We start from the raw sequence: 21,276 nt of genomic DNA, 5'->3' as shown, positions 1-21,276 counted from the left end.
CTTCTGCATCTTTTAAAGCTTTTCTTCTACAGAAAAAGCACTTTATTTGGTTCCAGTGCTATCTAAAATTAGCCGTATCTCTGGAAAAACATCTAGGGGTCATTGCAGCAAGATTGATAAATACTGTATGACTGCTGAAGGTTCAATAGCTGCAATTAAAGCTGATGGAAAGCTTGCAAGTAGTAATGAGGAGAAGGGAATCATAAAAAGTAAAGCTACTCGAATGATTTCTTACAGACGTTTAGACCTTGATCATCCTGAGCCCCTCGTGTTCAATAGGTGTCTACTGACTCGCTGATTTGGGTTTGGCTGTCGTTAATGTACCTATCTTTGGGAAATGCCTTGTCTATGAGCAACTGAGGCTTTTCTCACATATTGTGGGGGCTCTGTATGAGCTGCTGGTGTAGGTAGACACTCTTCATGCCATAACTGGGCCCTGTTGCACCATAGCTGTTGCTCGATAGTAAGATCAAACCCTTGATAATCCGTTCGTCAAGACATGTCTTTTTTTCCAATTGGTGTAGTTTTTTTGCTGCATTAGCAAATGCAGTGCATTCTGCTCCTGGAAAGTGTTCTCTGAGCTGAAGTTGTTAGATGTTTGTGAAATATGAGCGTATATGGGACTGCCAGGGCAGCACTTGCAGGAGCAGCCCTACGGCCTGAGGCTGGGGCAGGTAGCAGCAAGGATAGTACACCAAAAGACTGCTTGATTTGGAGGAGAATTGATAAAAGAAAAAGACAGCAAAGATGGAGCAGAGTTAAGTGCTCTGGAATAATGGATTGTTTCCTGAGCAAGTCCAAAAGCATTTTTTCCTAAATTTACAATTAATTTCTGGTGAGTTATAGGCCAACAGGTTACTGCATGTTTGAACAACCTGGTGTAGTGGAAGGTGCCCCTGCTCGTGGCAGGGGGTTGGAACTGGGTGAGCTTTATGGTTCCTTCCAACCCAAACCAGTCTGAGATCTATTCTTCAGTCCCTCATAAACAGATATTCATTTACTTTTCAGGGTGTTTCAGGGGCATCTCTCCCCAGGTTGAGTCTGCTTTGCCTGTGATGATAATGGGTGAGTGATCTCCTTGTCCTTTCTTGACCTACAGCCTTTTCATATATTTTCTCTATACTGTTTGGCTGAGGAGGGGGCACTGGACATCCAGCCAGGGACAACCACCACAATCAGGAATGATTTCTTCACCCAAAGGGTTGTCAAACACTGGACCAGGCTGCCCAGGGACGTGGTGAAATCACCATCCCTGAGGTGTTTAAAATCTGTGTAGATGTGGCACTTAGGGACATGGTTTAGTGGTGGCCTTGGCAGTGCTGGCTTAACAGCTGGACTTGATGATGTTAAAGGTCCTTTCTAGCCTAAACAATTCTGTGGTTCTATCATTAGAGAACATGGCAGCAGCAAAACCCTGCCCTGACATTGGCTTTGGTTGATTTGGGAGTTCTGGTGCATGGTTGACACAAGCGCTCTGTGCTCACGAGAGCCCAGCATGGGGACAGGACTGGCCTTCCCCACTGAGGCTTTTCATTGAATCCCAGCCTGGTTTGTCTTGAAGGGACCTCAAAACTCCTCCAGCTCCAACCCCTGCCGCAGACAGGGACCCCTTCCACTAGAGCAGCTTGCTCCAAGCCCCTGTGTCCAACCTGGCCTTGAACACTGCCAGGGATGGGGCAGCCACAGCTTCTCTGGGCACCCTGTGCCAGCGCCTCAGCACCCTCACAGGGAAGAATTTCTGCCTTAGATGTAACGTGAATTTCCTCTGTTTAAGTTTAAACCCATTACCCCTTGTCCTATCCCTGTAGTCCCTGATGAAGAGTCTCTCTCCAGCATCCAAATACTGATTTCACCACTGCTTGTGAACCTTGGATTTACCCAGAAACTGTTTCTGAGATACTTGCAGTTCCAGCTGCAGTCCTGGTTGTTAATGTGGGGATGCTCTCTGAACAAAGAACATCTTCTGGAATGCATCTAATATTGTGCAACGTAAGCATCTTGAACTATAGCAGCCTCAGCAGCCCTTGCCAAAACCCTCTTAGAGGTGCAATATGGCTTTGTCAGCATTACCTGCACTGCCCTTTAGCTAATTTTATATCCAGGTGAGCACCAGCCCCACCTGCAAACCAGCCCCCAAGTCTCAAGTTAGGCACACACAGAAAATGAGGGAAAATCCCCATTATTTCCATCCCTGATTTTAATCTTCTCCAACAAGCATCACAATTGTGGCAGTGTGAACTGAGCTTTATGTTGATATTTAATGCACCCATCTGCTGCAGTAGTCCAGGAGGAGAAATAATTGCGGATGTAGGCGAGAGATCTTGTAATGTGCTGGAAAGATGCCACAGCAAACAAAGGGATGGGTTTATAGTCTGGGGATCTCGGCTTCTGTAATCTGAAAGGCTCTCATGTTTGTTAAGCAAGAGGAGATTTCCATCGGTTCATTTTCTTCTCATCCAGTGCACAAATCTCACATTCACTGGGCGGAAAAATAGCACTGGGTGAAGAAGTCTGGGATGGAATCAGATGGTTTACGAGAGTGAAAACAGAGGGAGGAAATATAAATTCATACTAATGTGTCACCAGCAATTTGGACTAAAAATTACTGATCAAAACCACTTGTAATTGATTTTTGTTTGTTTTCAAGATAAAACCAAGTTTGTAACATTAGACTAAGTTTAGATAAGACACAATATTCATTCTTTCCCTTAAATCACACCCACATGAGATTATCACAGAAAATCACCTTCATATTTCAGCAAAATTCAAATTCATGCTACATTTATAAAGATGATGTTCAAAAGATCACAGGAACATTTCCAAAGAACCCCTCTCCTATCTCCTTTAATAGTTTTGTCTCTTTTTACTTTCCCAAACTTTTCTTCACTACTAGACACCTTTTACCATCAATAAATACATATTCATATTGACTCTATGAATTGCTAATTTATCTTCTTGTCAGGCTCTCAGCACCATGTGTTAGTTTATTACCACAGTTATGTTATTATTAGTGTTTGTTAACCTTGGTCTTGATTAATATAGAAACCAATTTTGCCAGCACCTCAGATGTTCTGACAAAAATGCCACGGTTGCATTTTGCCTTCTAAGAACCATCTAAGGCACAAATAATCAAATTATGATGTGAAGCCAACTACTCAAGCTTACCTTTCTCCTCCTTGCGTTATTGCGAAGCTAAAGATTATCTTAATAGGATCGCAAGGAACTTTTCCAGCAAAAGGCGTGTGCGTTGTGTGTGAAATATCGATTATTGAGGCAAAACAGAAATCCCCCCATGAGGAAGTGCTTGTTTGTGGTTTGACTGAATTCCCATCCCCCCACATCTCTCTTGGCAGTGGGGCAATGGCACATTGTGGGCCAGTGTCACATTGGAGAGCAATGTAGGCAATGGCACATTGTAGGCACATTGTAGAGCAGAGAACCACTGAGTAACCACTTCCAAAGGGCAATGCTTATACTGATAGTTATAAAAAGCTCAGAAAAAGCACGCAAATCCTTTTCTAGCAGTGGGAGAAAAAGCACACAATTCCACCTCTGGCATTGGCTGTGGGCTGAGTGAGGGGAGATTGTCCTCCATTGAGTTCAGGCCAACATGCAGGACTCATTCCTATTCAAAAGAATCTACAATCTATTGAGAAATTCCCCCCTCAAACCTACTCTCTGGAAATTATAACTGACTGGAGTGCACTGATCTCCACTTTGTTTTTATTCTGCCCTTTGTTTGTTTGCTTTTTATTTCCCCTCCTGCAATTTAGTTTCTATTAAATGGAAAAGGCAAACGCTGCGTAGAAAACTAAAAGCACAAAGTCAAGGGTAACATCAGTTTGCTTCCCATCTTCCAGGAACAATTAGAAATCGCTTATGTGCTACTGATATCCAGATATGGTCTTATTTGTCATAGTTCAGAGTAATTTGGTGATGAGCAAAAAATTACATGGTTTTGGAAGAAGCTTTTACAGGGCCAGTTTGTGTGCTTAGTTCACCTGGGGGAGAGAAGAGTTGCAAACTCTGATGCATTATGTCTCTGAGTATCTGATAATGGGAATTACTTTCTGAAGCAGGTTCCTGGGTGGACATGAATTTTTCATGCTGAGTCTGCGGATATATTTTTAATGTTCTGGCTTGAAGGACCAAGTTTAACTTGATTTGTCCATCAATCAATTGTCTGTGGAACTGTAAAACCACATACCCCTGTGGGTATGCAGCTGGGGGGTCTCTGTACCAATATAGAACGTGCCCAGGCAGGTTTGCGCATCTCAAGGATGGAGACTCCGTGAGCACTCTGGGATGCCTGCTTCAGTGTTTGACCACCCTCACAGCCAAAAGTTTTACTTACATTTAAGCTGTTTTAGGAATTGAATTTGTGCCTTCTGGACTATCACTGGGAGCCAACGAGACTGGCTCCGTGCTCTTTATGCTCCCCCATCAGGTATTCATAGACAGAGATCAGATCTGCCTGAGCCACCCCTTTTCCAGGCTGCACCATCTGAGCTATCTCCCTGCTCCAGTCCTTTTATCATTTCCATGGTCCTTTGCCAGACTAACTCCAGTTAATCCTTGCCTCTTGTCCTGGGGAGTCGGCACCCTACAGCTGAATCTTAATGGTGTCCAACATTGGGGAATCCACCACTTCCCTGGGGAGATGATTCCAGTGTTTGGTTGTTCTCATTGTGAAAAATTCTTCCTTTGTGTCCAGTCAGAATCTCCCCAGGAGTAACCTGTGCCCATCACCCCTCGTCTGTTCCTTGGGACTCCTTGTAAAAAAGTCTCCATCATCTTTGTGGACACCCTTTAACTACTGGAACATGGTGATAAAGTTTCCATAAGCCTCCTTTTCTCCTGGCTGAACAGTCCCAGCTCTCTCAGCTTTTCCTCACATGGCTTCCCGGGCCTTGGATCATCTTTGTGGCCTTTCTCTGGGCCCTCTCCAGGCTGTCCACATCTTTTTGGGTGTATAACAGAGATAAAACTGAACACAGCATTCCAGGTATGGCCTGACAATGGCATCTTTATCTCTGCTGGTGATGCTCTTGTTGATGTTCCCCAGCACCTGTTGGCTTTCTTTGCTGCAGCAGCACATTGTTCACTCCTATTGAGCCTGTGTCCACCAGGACCCAAGTCCCCTGCCACAGAGCTGCTAGCAACCAGTCAGACCCCAGCCTGGGCTGCACGCCTGGATTGTGTTTACTGAGGTGCAAGACCTTGCACTTGTCCTTGTTGAGGTTCCTGTTGAACTTCTTACCCACTGAGACCCCCAGGTTGGTTTCTGCAGAGCTGCTTCCCAGCCAGTCATTTACCACCACATCCCGGTGTGTGTGGAGGGTTTCCTCCTGGGGCAAGACTTGACATATGAAGCTCATTTGTTGAGCTTCATGAGGTTCCTGCCATCCTATGTCTCCAGCTGGTCCAGGTCCCTGTGCTGCCATTCCTCCCAGTATTGCATCACCTACGAAACTGCTGTGCTGTTGAGTGGCTCAGACACATGCAAGCTCTTCCTACCCTATGACTGTGTACAAGGAGGAGTTCAAAAGACAGAGAAGGTCAGAGTGCTGGCAAAACATAAGTGAGAAAGCAAGGTTGCTGGGCAAAAACTTCAGAAAAGATCAGCCAGCTTAGAAACCTGAACTGACTTTCAATGAGGAGTTGTAACTCATTTCTGAAACCGAGTCTTGGGCTCCTGTGTCACCTCCATGGTTTTGAAAGGGTCACCCTTGGCTGCTATCACAGTTAGCAGGATTTACAGCCTGGATGGGAGAATTTGCAGGGAAAATGAGACACCAGTAAAATGAAAATGAAGGAGATGAAGTGCAGGGAAATGTCAAGCAAATTATTTCAGGTATTTCTTCCATTTCACTGTGTCTTATCTAAAAATTTCTATCACAAGGGACCTTTAAGTATTTCTATAATCTCAACTTCCATCTGACATGAATCATATTAGCTAACATTAACAAAGTCATTATATAGGAAAATGGAAGATAAATTTAAATGACAAATCTACACGAGAATCACACAGAAAACATTGAGCCATTTTTACCAACTACTCTGAACTTTATAATCAGATGTGTTAACAATTCACTCGAGATTGCTTTCTGCTTGTAGAAGGCACAGTCTGGGATATGGAGTGAGGCTTCTGCTTCTTCAAGACCGTTGTCTACACTCTGCCAGGAGCTGCTTTCGACTGATGCCATTGCATGCAATGAGGTGCAGGCACAACGGGACTTAACACCATGGTGAGTGACAACCAGTAATTGCTTGTCAGGAAGAAACACGTGTCTCATGAATCTAATTGACTTCAGAAATGCGAGAGACCTCGAGGTCTGAGGAGCAAAAGAAGAGGTCAAGGGCCTTGACTCGGTGGTTTGTTAGAAAGGAGCCTCTGTGGAGCAGAGACCTTGTATATCACTGAGCACAAGCTGTCCTGGCTCATTGTTTCCTTGGCAGATGGATATTACTCTTTTGGCTGCTGCTGAACAAACTAGAAAACACTTCAGCTTCCTCTTAGACCCCAAGGATGTCATTCTGCCTCTTCATATATTCAGAAAGAAGATATTCATTGAATAGCCTTAATTTCTGCCCATCATTGTTACCATTTGTTGTAAGCCCCATCCACTAATAGGTTTACACAATTGCTATGGTTGCTTTTGTTCATGTTGCACTAAAACAACCAAACCCCTTTCTCTACTATGTTAATGTCACTGCTTCTAGAGGTGTATTTTCCCTTGATGTCTCTAACCATAGAAACCAGTCCTCTGTGCTTTGCAGGGTGATTTGAAGCAGAGAGTAAGTATGGGATCCCTCTGCATCGCTACAAGCACCACCCATGAGTGTCAGAGCCTCTGCTCTATATCCAAGAGGCTAAATTGTGCTTTGCAGGCACTTTCTTATCTATATGTTCTGAGCAATTAGAAGGGGAAAGGTGCCAGTCATGGTACTGTGACCCTGGTTTGTTCAAGCCCTGAACACTGATTGTTCAAGGCTATGGAAACAAGGAGGTCTATAAAGCAGGTTTTTAGACATGTTTCTCTATTGCTGTAAGCCATATTGTTCAACAAATCCATCTGTGAATGGATAATCCCTCCTGGCTGGATATGGCAAGTCAAAAACCCAAATTGAATAAGAACATCATCATCTTCCCTCCCCATATCCATTTATGTTCCACACGTTCAAGGCCCAGAGGATCAGAGCCGGGGTGGGTTTTGTTGTGTTTTAGCACTCATTGACTTAGAAATAGAGGAGTTATATGCCAGGGGATGGAATAGTCCTGAGGGAAGTCTCTCCCATGGCAAGTGAATCTGTTTTGAATAGCTCTACCGAAAACTGCCCACCAGACAGATGCAAAAACTACTTTATATCTATTTTCCCCAGAAACAGGCTGTGACTTGGCAATTGAGCGCTACCATGTATTCTTTCCATCCCATTGACATCTCTGGATGTGCCGCACATTTTGATGTTTTCTCCGCTCAAGCTTGCAGCGCACAGCTAAAAATGCACTTTGTAACTATGACAATGTCTGAGCCGAGTAATGGGGCTTCATCATGGAGAGTAAATAAAAAGCAGATGCAGACCTTGTAGATGAAAACTGCTGTCACAGTAATTCAGAGTAGGAGGTAATGACTGGCTAAACAGAATTAAATCATTTAGCTTTTGCTTAAACTGAAAAATGAGGGAAAAAGCCATAAACTATCAAACAAACAAGAACCAGCAGGCCTCAGAAAGGATAAAATAAAATCACAGAATCCCAGACTGGTTTGTGTTGGGAGCTTAAACCTCCTCCAGCTCCAACCCCTGCCACGGGCAGGGACCCCTTCCACTAGAGCAGCTTGCTCCAAGCCCCTGTGTCCAACCTGGCCTTGAGCACTGCCAGGGATGGGGCAGCCACAGCTTCTCTGGGTTTAAATTTACTCTTAAAATATCCTAAAATTAACAAACACTGTGAGAAATGAATTCTGCTTGACTCAAAAAGTAGAATTACTTGGTGAAACTTTACATGAGTGGGTTTAGCAGTGGTGTGTGTCACTGGTGCATTACACCCGCTGAGATGCTGGTAAAGAAATGGCATCGCTTAACTGTCTGCTGATAATTATGGAACATCTGAACAGTTTCCAGTGGATGGTTTAATTGCTTCCTCCCTCAGCAACAGAAATGTTACAAACCTCAGCCTCTTGTTATTTATGACACATTTAAAGCTTTATCAGTAATCTCAGCAGTGAATTATTGCACATGGATGGAACATGGAAAAGTCAGACATGCTAATGTCCATCCTTGCGAAGCCCTACCGAATATTTCTGCTATGGCTTTTGTTGCCACAGTTTGTTTTCCCAGTTGAACATTAAAACCTGAAACTGGCTATAATAATCTTTGAACAATAAAACTGAAGATAATGGCATCTAAAATGGGTTTTCAGCATAATGAGCTATAGCAGCATCATATCCTCTTGTTTTACTTCCAACTCTGTTTGCTGAAGAGGTCGGGTGCATTGGGCTGCGGGGAGGCAGAGTCACCCCATGCTGCTGGTGTTCCAGTGCCTGTCCAGACCACCTCTGAATCAGTGAAAAGGACATTTTGTGGCTAAGCAAGTAATTGCATACTCTGAAATAAGGGATTGGGGGTGTTGGGTGAAGAGAGTCTCCCCTTGACCCTGCTTCAGTGTGCTCTGGGGCCCAGAGCCTCCCCGTGTGCTGGGGTTGGAGCTGGAGGAGCTTTGAGGTCCCTTCCAACACAAACCAGTCTGGGATCCTGTGATTTCCTCAGGGCCATCTCTGGTGTCTCTAAGTGCTGGCTGTGCATCTCATCACCTTCTTGCACCTCATCAAGTACAGGATGCACCTTGGCATGCTACCACATCACACCAGGTCTATCTCATCCCCAGAGAGCACTTCTGTAGTGTTTGTTGTAAGTGGGATGAAGCTTTGGGTGCATGTGATAAAGGAGTGTGAAAAGAGGCGCGTACAAATGAAAGGAAGTTTTTTAGATTGCAAAGGCAAGCACTTGAAGGTCAAATTCATATTAGTCCCTGCAACCTTAATGCTTCTTCATACATTTCTATCCTGTGCATTCAATGGAAAAGATATCATGTGAGCATGTAATTACAGACTCTATTATAGCACAATAATTCCCCAGCAAGACAGCTAAAGACTGAGTGAGAGCTAATCTATCCAAAACCAATATACCAGTCCCAGCACAAGCTGGACTCGGGCCAGGATGTAAGCCAGGAACAGCTTTCATGACACTGATTAATGCAGTTTAGCCACTGATGGATGGAGAACAGACATCCCCTTTTATCCTTCTCAACCACTCAGGCCTGTGCCAGCATCTTGTCTGAGAGTAAGGGCAAGGTGTTAAGGAACAAACTACCTCATTTTGAGCTTGTTTCCCAAGAAGCTGTAGCAGAAAATTGCATTTCTGCTTCTCGGGCTGCCCATGGCACTCAGCAGGATTCGGTACCAGCCCCTGCTGGCCAGCAGCAGGGCTTGAATACCCCATGTCCAATACAGTGCTAAACCTGTTAATTAAACCCTGTCTTAGGAAACGATCATCTCACAGCTCCCAGCACCAGGGTCTGTAGGTGGGTGCTGCAGTTGTGAACTAAGGATGTATTAGTTACGATACTGTGATGCAAAGGGTTAACCGATGTACAGGGAGGGTAGGGTTAAGCCGCTTACTTAACAATGTTACTGCTTGTTCATGCTTATTGTACTCGCCGTGTGTGCTAGAACAAGATGTAAGGACATGGCTATTGATAGGAGGCAGGGACTGTGACTTGGTTCCCGTCCTTTGGATGCCCAGGCCAGCTGAAATTGTCTCTGCAGTTTGGACAATGACCAAGCCTCCAGGGAGCCTTTGGACAATGACCAAGCCTCCACCTCGTAACAACTAGAGGTGAAAAGTTCAGGCTCGAGGAAGACTCGTTCACTTCATCTTGAGGCCCTCGCCCACTACCACCAGGAAGCACTGCGCAAGCGCAAGGGACCTTTCAGCTCATTATAATACAGAGCGTATTATATGTATAGGCATGCTGTGCAACCTCATGCGTATGTCTAACTTTAGAGAATAAATGTAGAGGGAAAAAATGCTGAGGTGTGCATGCCTTTGGAGGAGCAATCCCCCATGCGCCTCAGTGCTGAATAAAGCATTCCTAGTTTACAACTTTAACGAGCTGTGGAGTCTATCCACATATTGACTTAATTTCTGTATTGTTTGAAGAGTAGTAGGATAAGTGCCGAGCATTCACAATATCCCCGTCCTGTCCTTGTTTTCCACAGCTTCCTAAAGAATTCATCTGAGAGGAAGAAAACAGCAATTCCAGGCAATTGATGGCACAGACCCAGTTGAAGAGAACAAGAGAGAAGGGAGCAAAGCACCTCCAGCTGCAAGGGTTTGTACTCACTGAATTTGATAAATCAGCTTGGAAGAAAGATTTTGATGGCTTCTCTTAATCCCCCAGCCTGCACTAATAATTCTCATAACGGAAAATGGGAAGGAGTTTAAAAGTAAGTGCTCGTTATGCAGTTTCCTATGTTACTTAAAGTCTCAGTCTATCAACTCAAATTCAATGCAACTTTGGGAATGTTAAGGTACTTCTAAAATAAGTGGATGTTGCTGCTATATTTCTGGCTCCTGGATCAGCTAAAGTGACAGCTCAACAGAAAATCCATTAGGAAATTTATATGTGTGCTGCTGTTTGGAAGCTGGAAGAAAACATATTTTGATGTTTTGATACAAGAAGCATGATGTTCGGGGACTGAAATAATCCCCATAGGACACAGTTTATTCACAGTACATCATCCAAGGACAGTCAGCTTCAGGCTCTGCTTTAATTTCCTGGTGAGCCTCTCAGTAATATTTATTGTGCAGACAAAAGAAACTGCAACTAGTGAATATTTATATCAGAAAAGGAAGGATCTTTTAATAACTGATAGTACATAAATCAGGGAATAGGAGAGGCTGGAACAAAAATCAAAAGGTCAAAGTAGGTGGATAATTTGATTGTAATTCCTAATTAGAAGGGAGTGTAGAAGAGAAGCATTAGAGCCATGATTCATTTTTATATAGATGGAGAGCAGGAGTTTCAAGACAATGCAAGAGTTGCCACCCAACACCCACTGTAAATCACATTGCTTGCTACAGCCAAAGCACCTTTAATGCTGACTGTCGCCTTGGGCTGGGGTGTTTGCATGGTGTTGTCACACCCATCAGGCTACAGCCCTTCATCCTACCCCAGACCTGAAGTTTGGTGCTGTGCACTGTCACCTGGGGCACAACAAGAGGGTAATGAGAGGAAATGGGCAGGTAGGGAGCAAGTGAGAGCTTCCCTGGGCATCTCTATGCAAGAAGACATCATGTCTGGGATATATTTATTCTATAAGGAAATAGATCCAGGATGCATTAAAAATGCAAAGATATGCACTTCTTTAGCAAAAAGTACTTTATGCAATTTGACAGCATCATGCAGTACCTTCTGCCTGATGTGTACCCTGCCTCATACCATATCCTGTTATGCCAGGATAGAGTCAATGTGAAAAGGCCTCTGGTAAAGAAATAACAACAGAAATGTTCATTGAGCAGCACTTTAAATCCCTTCTGAGTGCTCAAAATGAGCTGAAATGAAGCAAATGGAAGTATCTGTGGTGTCTAAAAAAAAAACCCCAACTAGCTGGGAGAAAAATGTTGTCATTTGTTAAGGAAAAATGGAACCACAGGATGATGCGGATGGAAAAAAGCCTCCAGAGCTTCCCCAGTCCAACCTCCTGCTTGGAGCAGGTGAATGTAAGTAGGTCATGTAGGGCTCTGCGCTGTTGAGTTGTCAGCATCTCCAGGGATATTAGAAGTACTGGAAGATTCTGGATGCAGGGATGTCTATAGTTCAGACGATGGCTTTAGCAGCGTGTGCCAATGCAACCTGTGGGTTGGAAAGCCGTATCTTGGGAGGGAAATGTACAAACCCACTGTGCCACTTCCAGCTGGCAGCTGAGATCCATCCAGATCTCATCAAATTCCTCCCTTACGTATTAAACGTGGGGGTGTGAGGAAATCGTGCTTATTTCTGAGCAACCACTTAAGAAAAGGTAACAAGAGTTACAAAACCAAAAGTACAATTGAGAATTTGCAAATATTGGGACTTTTGGCAATAAAACACAGCTGATGGAGGGAACTGGCAAAGGGAAAATATCTTGTGAGAGGCAGCATTAGAGATGGACAGAAATTTTCTCAGCATGAGAAGCTCTCTGAGCAGCAAAGACAAATGCACCCAGATTTGTAGATGAGTTTTTCAGCCAGTTCCTGACCCAGGTTTCGCCTCATGTCAACCCACACTTGTGCATCCTTGAGGGGGACCAACATTTACCTGTGTCCAGCCAGACAGTGAAAAGCTTTATAAGTAGTTCCCTGGCATTTTGACAAGTGCCAGCCCAGGAAATGAGGGGGAACGTGCAGCAGGAGGGTGAATAATGCCATTGCTTGGTCTTGCTTGTAGAGCACCTGAAATGTGAACATTAGTAGTTGCAAGTAAAGTGTAGTTGGGAGCTCAGTGGTGGAACAGATGTAGGAATGTAAGTCGTTGTCTCTTGGCTCTTTCCAGCCCTCAGCTGAGGCTCAGTGACTGGGGGGCACAGCAGCACTTGTAGCTGTTTCTCTGTGAAGTAAAGCAGAGTTCAGCAGTGTTTTGAGCTAATCCCATCTTTGCAACAGGAGGCGTGGGTTCCTGCATGCCAGTGGATGGTTGGTGGAAACGGGCATTTCCTTACCCATTGCCACTGCTCCACAAGGAAAAGGTTGCTAATGTCCCACGATGATGCTCACATATCCACAGGTCTGTGAGCATGTTGGATGTGTCTCCCATCCCTACTAGGAGCAAGGCACTAAAGAAGGTTTTGGTCTCAATGGAGACCTTATAGCAGTCTTCCAATATCTAAAGGGGGTCTACAAGAAACCCCGAGAGGGGCTTTGGACAAGAACCTGTAGGGACAGGCCAAGGGCAATGGCTTGAACCTGCCCGAGGGGAGACTGAGATGAGCTCTGAGGCAGAAGCTCTTCCCTGGGAGGGTGCTGAGGCGCTGGCACAGGGTGCCCAGAGAAGCTGTGGCTGCCCCATCCCTGGCAGTGCTCAAGGCCAGGTTGGACACAGGGGCTTGGAGCAAGCTGCTCTAGTGGAAGGTGTCCCTGCCCGTGGCAGGGGTTGGAGCTGGAGGAGCTTTGAGCCCCCTTCCAACACAAACCAGGCTGGGGTTCTGTGGTTCTAAGTCTTGCTCTGGATCCAGAGGTTGGGCTGTGAGGGCTGTTGGCTGTTGGGTACCTCACTGCCAGCCCTCCTCACCCTTTCAGAAGAGCCATGGAGGCACCTTTAAACAAGAAAATATAAAAACCCCTCTGGCAAATACTGTTCTCTTTTCAATACCTGAGATTTTTCACTGAAAAAAATGAATTGATTGTAAGAGAGAATAATATTGTAAATCAAGTTGTATTTCTATTATAATGACGAAGGGAGAACACACTTTCTATATGCTAAATATATTCATGGAGTTATAGTAACATTCCTTAAATTGATGATATTTATCAGTTGGGGAAAACAAATTGCTATATACAGAAGAAAATAATTAAAGGAAAGGGAAGAGTAATAGCAGCATCACAGCAGTCAAGTCTAGCAATGTCTTAACAGAAATATGGGTGTACTTTTGGATGCGTGTCAGGGAGAAATGGAAAGATAGCAGGGCAATTTCTTCTAGAGTTATAACTACAAAATACCTTTAAACTCTCACAATCATCTATACCCAGGATGAAATTCTGTTTCCAGCAGACTGCCTGCTCTTTGCCTTCTCTGAGAGGAAAAGGAAAAATTGGCTACAAGGGATTTTTTGTTTATTTGTCTCTCTGGAAACTGTTGAGTGTCATCTATGCTGTGCTTAACCCAATGCATCACCGGGAAAAGGAGGGGAAAAATACAACCTGCAAGTGTAGGGATCATTATGGTGAGGCTCGGCGGTGCTGTTACAATTATTTTAGGGGTCTATCAGCTTTTCCATCATTTCCCCTCCTTTCTTTTCCAGCTGATAATAATTTGTCTGATACCTTTGCCCAGGGTGAAACTTTGTGTGGAAATTTACAGGCGGGAGCGGGTTTGTTTCATGTGAGCAGATTGAATTCCATTCCATATTCTTCAAGCAAGGGCTTGTATTTCAAGGTAAGGAGCTCACATCTGGGGTACAAGGGGTGTTGCAGCCTCCCTGTCTGGGAGTCAATGTAATGTGCAAAGTAGGTGGGAAAGGCACATCTCACCTCATTATCAACCCGTCAGTGCCTAATTGAACAGAGGCAGCCTTACTTGTACCTTCACCTCCTACACACACAAAGGTTCTTGATGGGCCTTTGATTACAACTCTGGAGTACAGCACCAATGCTAAAGCTGTCAGGGCTTACACTGCTGGAAAATAATTGTCCAGTCTCTGAGGACCTGAGTTAGTGCTTAACACAACAGTTTTTCTAGTTCATAGCATGAAGCATGACTTTGAAGTACTGTGATTGCACCTTGCGGTGCCAAACGCCACGGCTGACTTCCAAGCCATGTTTCTCTGGCTTTACTATGCACTTTGACACGAAAATTGTGAATATTCATGCTAAATTCACTTCCAGAGCTCCCTCTTTAAGGAGACAATCACAGAATCCCAGCCTGGTTTGTGTTGGAAGGGACCTTAAAGCTCCTCCAGCTCCAACCCCTGCCACGGGCAGGGACCCCTTCCACTGGAGCAGCTTGCTCCAAGCCCCTGTGTCCAACCTGGCCTTGAGCACTGCCAGGGATGGGGCAGCCACAGCTTCTCTGGGCACCCTGTGCCAGCGCCTCAGCACCCTCCCAGGGAAGAGCTTCTGCCTAATGTCTAATAATAATAATAATATTACTACTATACTTATTGCATCTCTCCAAACCCTCTGGTCCCAGCACGCTTTCACCAATGAAGAAGCTGTTGTAAGCATCATGTTTTGCTGCCCGCTTTCCCCATCCTCCTCTTGGCGAGGAATCCCTCTTCTTCCAGAGCCACTTGACGGGCAGCAATCTGCCAGTTTTACATCTGAGTTGCCCTGGAGCTGTCTCTTCAACTGTGGAGATCTGATACACAGTAAGTACAAATAAGTGGGAATGGATAGAAAACCAGTTTCAAGTTTTTCTAAGCTCTGCAAGGTTATTTTTAACGCCAGCTTCCTTTACAGATGTTCTTATAAACAGAAACCAGCTTGTTAACAGTAACAAAATGGAAATTTCCTCTGTGCAAAATAAATGGAAGTGATACACATTTATGAATATAAAATACTTGGTGTAAAACTACACTGTTTGAAAAAAACAAATGTGCTGCTGTTATACAGGGAAAACTAATACATCACAGTCTTTAAGGAATATATAACGTTGACATTAATTGTAGTGCAATGAGGGTGTGCTTGAACTAAGAGAACTGAGGGGAAACAGGTGAATTGGGTTTTGTAACTGATGGAGCTACTCTGTGGGAGAATAATTTCTGGGCATGCTGTGACTGTAATTCATCAGCAGCACGGTAAGAGATGGGGTTGAGCTAAAAGAGTCTAACCAGAAGTAGGGGGTTTTGTAGCTTCACAGAGGGCTGGAGCAGCTCTGCTCTGGAGCCAGGCTGAGAGAGCTGGGCTGGGGCAGCCTGGAGAAGAGAAGGCTCCTGAAGGGGAGACCTGAGAGCAGCTCCAGTGCCTGAAGGGGCTGCAGGAAAGCTGGAGAGGGGCTGGGACAAGGGATGTAGGGACAGGCCAAGGGGAATGGCTTTAACCTGCCAGAGGGGAGACTGAGATGAGCTCTTAGGCAGAAGCTCTTCCCTGTGAGGGTGCTGAGGCGCTGGCACAGGGTGCCCAGAGAAGCTGTGGCTGCCCCATCCCTGGCAGTGTTCAAGGCCAGGTTGGACACAGGGGCTTGGAGCAAGCTGCTCTGGTGGAAGGGGTCCCTGCCCGTGGCAGGGGTTGGAGCTGGAGGAGCTTTGAGGTCCCTTCCAGCACAAACCAGGCTGGGATCCTGTGATCCTATGACCAGTGGCTGTGCTCACTCATTGCAGTTATCACAGAGGAGCAAAACCAAGTTCTCAGGTACTTACGATAATGTTACCCAGGCAAGGTCCCTTACTGCAGAGAGAGATGAACTAAATGGTGTGTAGCATCAGAAATAAATAAAGAATACATATTTCTAATTTTTCCCAGTTTTTTGGTATGTGTAACTAACATACTTCTTCCAAACACATCTCTCTCTTTAGCAATATTGTTTGTTATTGTACATCTTGCCTAGTACCATATAATCTAGAAATCTCCCACTCACCAAAGGAGGACTTGCTCTTGTCAAGCAAGGCAGCAGTTATCAGTATCCCAAATGTAAGGGAATAATAATAGGTTGGTAAAGAGGTGTTTATGAACTCAAATGTTTCTAGTGCAACATTTATGTTTCTTTTCATACAACTGAAAAATTACCACCCTGACATTAAAACAACCCTTGTATTAAGTGAAGGAAGGGGATAATTTTTCGCTAATGGGTTGTTACAGTCCATTTACATATCTTTGCCCAACAATTTTATGCTTAAAAAATAATCATCACCCTTTTGAATGATGTGAGGCTCTTTCTACTTTGTGGTTCCAGCAGTTTGCCAGCCTTATGTGTGTGATTAGTTTAATTGGCACTACAGCTTTAATGACAGCTTCAGTGTCTGCTGTATGCACTCTATTCTTATGGACAAAGTAAAACACTGTGCTTCCTACCCAGCTGCAGCTCAAGTACTCCCATTCTTACAAGTCTTCATACAGTGCCTGAACAGAAGTAATGTATTCTGCCTTTTCTTAAAGCATCAACACTTCTTATTTTGGCTAAAATCTCTGCACTTCTCTGGGCCGTCCTTAGAAAACGTATATTCACATTGCTTTTGTTCTTGAACTGGTTTTCGTGGATTTTAAAGCACATTACCTTGACCTCTCAGGTAATCCCTGATTATTAGTGGTACACAAAATAAATAGTATTCTTACTGTCTGGGAACAGTGCCTGCGTAATGGATGGCAACAACAGGATGCAATGCATCTTCTTAACAGGGGATAAGGATATTTCACCGAAGCCAGTGAAAGCTTGACATTGAAAACAACTCTTGGGGAACTGTCAAGATGACAATAGAAAAAGTGTTAACGATTCATCAATGTGCCATTAGCCCTGAAACTTAGGCCTGACAATGTGCAAAGTCTATAGATCATTTTTATGCTCTACAATAGAAAAAAGTTAGTGGAAATGGAAGTGTGTGACCTCCAGGCTACATTAAACCAGCATTAAGAAAAAGGCCATTATCTAAAAGGTACAAAATGGTATTAATTCTGTCTACTCAGGGTATGACTGTGAGCATTTCTGACTTGTTTACTTCTTCTCACCTGGTTATCAATGCAGAAACTCTCTGCAGAAGCTTGGTAGCTCAAGCACAGCGCTAAGGAAGAGAATGAATTCCCCAGTCTGAACATTATCATTTTTAAAGCAAATACTGGGGGCTTCCGTACTCCAAATGCCCCTTTCCAGGGTGGTTGTGGCCACCTTTGAATTCAGGTTTCCCCTTATTAGAAAACTACTTTATCTCTTCTATATGTTGTATGAGAAATAAGTTTAAGCAATTGCAACACACACATACAAATGGAAATCAGCTTTTTTTTCTCCTTAAAAGCACAGTTCTTTAAAAAGGAAACTTTCAGGAAGGAAACTTGGTTATTTCAGTTCAAAAGATGCTTTTACTCATCATGCAAATACCATGTGTGTTTACCTGTGTTTCGACTTCATGCTCCAATTTTTGTATGGACTCTGATATCAGCTACTGTGAAAGTAAAGCTCTGTGATGGGCTTTTTTAACATCAGAAAGAAACTACCATCATTAAAGCATCCCAGCGTGTCGTCTTCATTTTGCATCTGAAGACCAAACTGTTTCGGAAGATTACATTTTACCTGCAGATATTTGTAATAGAACATCTGAATGCTTCTCTGGTTGATGTGTTGACTGTAGCAAAACTCATATAGTGCTTAATGTGTTCCTGCTCATTGCAGAGCCAGTGCCAGCAGCCCGGGAGCCTCTTGAAATGAGAGATTTCATTTCTGGACTCAGAACTGGTTCAGGCAGAGTCTGCCCTGACAATAACCATGGTTTTGCATTGCATGCAGAGAAATGGGAAAGGACATCTGCTCATGGGGGAACTGTTCCCCAGGCCCATTCGATTTTCTTCCTCTTAATGTCTGTGTTCACCAACACTCTCAATTTGTTTTGTTTTAATTTCAGCTGGCTGTATTACTCCATTGCCCATTGATGCCTAAACACCTCTTTTTATTGATTTAAGACAGTAAAGCTGTCAGAATAATGCAGTAATAATATGATGAAACAACAATAGGTCTTTGCTTGGCTTGGCTGCGGAACAGCCTCATCTTGGAGCACGCAGCGAGTCCTCGACTGGGATGCCCACCGTGGTGCTAGAGCTTGGCACAGAAAAGCATGTTCACACAGCTGACAACACGGTCTGATGTTCAGAGCAACGAGAAAACTTCAACTAACATCAATAGCAGCTGTGAGTGTCCACCCCCTAAGCAGACAGAAGGCATCTGATGGGAAACAAATAGGACAGGAAATAGGAAAGAAAATATCTAGGGCTGCTCTCAGATGTGCTGTGTAAAACTAGGAAAACTTCACAGAATTCATCTTGTGTAAAGCCATCACCAGCATAGAAATTCACAGTGCTTTTCCTCATTTTAATGTGGTTTCCATCACGGGGTATTCCAAACCCAATCTGTTTAGGTTTTTTAATTTCTAATTTTAAGGTGGAATGTTTTCATCACTGTTTCTTACCCCAGTTCAATCCAATGATTATAATACTTTTGGTTGAAAGGGGAATAGGTTTGAGGCAATAGGAGTTGTTATAACCCAGAACGACGTTAACCCCTGGTAGACCACCATGTAGGCAGCTGGGGAAACCTATGTGAGAAACAGGGTTTTGAATCAGCTATGAGAGGTTTTGGGCAGCTCTGTCCCAGGCAGGGGAGGAGATGGCAGCATGAATGGGGATGGAAGGGCCAAGGGAGGGCATTCTGGGGTCATCTCCTGCCTGGCTGGTACCTCTGTGGGATAAACTCAGGTGGTGCTCAATCCCCTTTTCTTGCAACACTAAAAAGGGGTGCAAAATCCCATCTTTCCATTGAACAGAAATGTGCACAGAGTTGGCACTACAACAATTATGGAACTGGAAATAATCATATCACTATATACCATTATTATTACTTTAATTTTTTTCCTTGTCTTCCTTTTTTTTACTGGAATTATGTGCTCTCTGGCAGCTGAGGAGGGTTTGCACCAGAAGAAAGTATTTGTTTTTACAGCCACCATGGGGTCCCAACACTTTAAGTTCCTGCACTAAAGAGCACTGAAGGACCAATGACCAGCATTGATGCGATTCATGTGCCTTTGGTTCACATAACTGCTGCTTAAACCACAATGTTTATAGCTGTTTAGCCACACACATATATATCAAATGCTGAGGATAAAGGCACTAATTTATGACTAAAGGCTCCAGATAAGAATCATGGCTTTATTGTGTTAAATTATGGTGTTTGGGTTTCTTTTTTTCCCAGGGAAGGAAAGATAAACTGGGAGAAATGAAGATGGAAAGATGGTGTGACATGTTTTGGCTTGATGAGGGCTCCTACTTCCCTCCCTGGGGTTTTTCTTGCGTGTCTCTGCTGGGGCCACGCTCACCCTATGATTTGGATCATAGAGAAAGGGAAGGGGATCCCTGAAAATGGCTAAATAAACCCTCCCCCCCAACTCGAAATGGAAAAATGAAGATCAGTCTGGCCAAGGAAATATTTAAGTGACTTTTTATTGGCACGTGTCAAATAAAACCCAGGTCCCTGGACTCTCTGATTTACCTATGAGTGATGCACAGCAGGCTTTCTGTTGGTGGCCCCTTCCAACAATAGGTAACAAGTGAATTATCCATCATTTATTATTGATATATAACAAATATATTTTTTTAAAGGTTGGAGAGGGGCTTTGGACACAGGCCTGTAGGGACAGGGGGGTTGGAGCTGGATGAGCTTTGAGGTCCTTTCCAACCTTAAACCAGTCTGGGATTCTGTGATTCTATGAAATATGAGTTATAGATGCAACGCAGTGTTTTGCCCTACACCTTCAATAAGCATAGGCAGGATATGTCTTTGTGATTTTACTTAGTGATACAGAAAACAGGTTAGAAAAGTGGTTTTATTACTTCCTAGCTGCAATAATTGTGTTAAAAGTTTGTAGTAGGATTGGGTATATAAAATTAACTGCCTTATTTATTGGAAAAGAAAAAAATTATATTAGGGTAAGTATAGTTCATTGGGTACTTTAAAATTACATGAGATCTACAATAGACCATGGCTTAGTTTACAAAGTTATTTGAAGATAATTTCATGTTTTACTAACATTTAAAGTAACTGTGATTAAATGTATTTAGCAAGACGTGGAAAAGAAATAACATTGGGGCTTTGGTGATGCTGCTGCACAGGTGAGCAAGTCTGGGAACCTTGAAACAAGCAGGAGGTAGGGTGGAAATGGTGGTTTGTGCCTCATGAGTCGAGGTGCATTTTTGTTATTTCTTAGCTACAGGTCTCTGCTCGTTTCTCTATCCAAACATTTAATTGTTATGCGAGAAATCAGCCCTTCTCAAGTGTCTTCACTGAATAAAACAAAAGCAAAATGTTGATGTTCTCTTCTTACAGGATTAATATATTTGTTTCACAAGCATTATCTTAATCCAGTCACTGTCCTTTAACAAGGAAAGATGAGAGCAACGACTCTATCAATGGGTTTTAACTGAGTTATGTATGAGCTGTTTGCAGTCCTGAGCCCCTAAGAATAATAACTCACCCAGATGAATTACCATGAAACCTCCCTTGATATCCCCTAAATCATGACATTCTTTTGTCAACAACATCCCCGAATAATTTGTGTTGACTTTAGCAAAAGTTCGTTAGAATTACAGATTGTTAATTCCCAGGTTAAACGGTTGCTCTCTTTTGCAGGGACCTTTTACTGAGTACTTTGTGCCACAAAAACTGGTCCGAAGAAATGAAGATGAAGGTTATACCATGAGATGCATCATGTGGGAAGCTCCCCGATTCCCACCCTCCTTGGCCTGACCTTGGTGGGTGACACCTTGAACCTTCCAGCAGCAAAAACTGTGGAGCTGTGTTTTCTCCTGAAGATTTAACTGCTGGGG

The 21,276-nt window shown here is 43.7% G+C and overlaps 1 long non-coding RNA gene across 1 annotated transcript in view; it reads left to right on the top strand.

Moving 5' to 3' along the window:
• Positions 1-21,161: 21,161 nt before the first annotated feature.
• Positions 21,162-21,276, top strand: part of LOC130598827 (uncharacterized) — a 9,145-nt gene continuing 9,030 nt past the window's right edge. Inside the window, exon 1 of the long non-coding RNA XR_008972093.1 lies at positions 21,162-21,201. This is a non-coding gene — a long non-coding RNA (uncharacterized LOC130598827). The remainder of the gene's footprint in view (positions 21,202-21,276) is intronic.

This window comes from Pezoporus wallicus, unplaced genomic scaffold (assembly GCF_028554395.1).
Source record: "Pezoporus wallicus isolate ANWC-B61680 ecotype Strahan unplaced genomic scaffold, APGP_CSIRO_Pwel_v1 contig_13954, whole genome shotgun sequence".
In the NCBI taxonomy this organism is placed as follows: domain Eukaryota; kingdom Metazoa; phylum Chordata; class Aves; order Psittaciformes; family Psittacidae; genus Pezoporus; species Pezoporus wallicus.
This window is presented reverse-complemented; position numbering and strand designations above follow the sequence as displayed.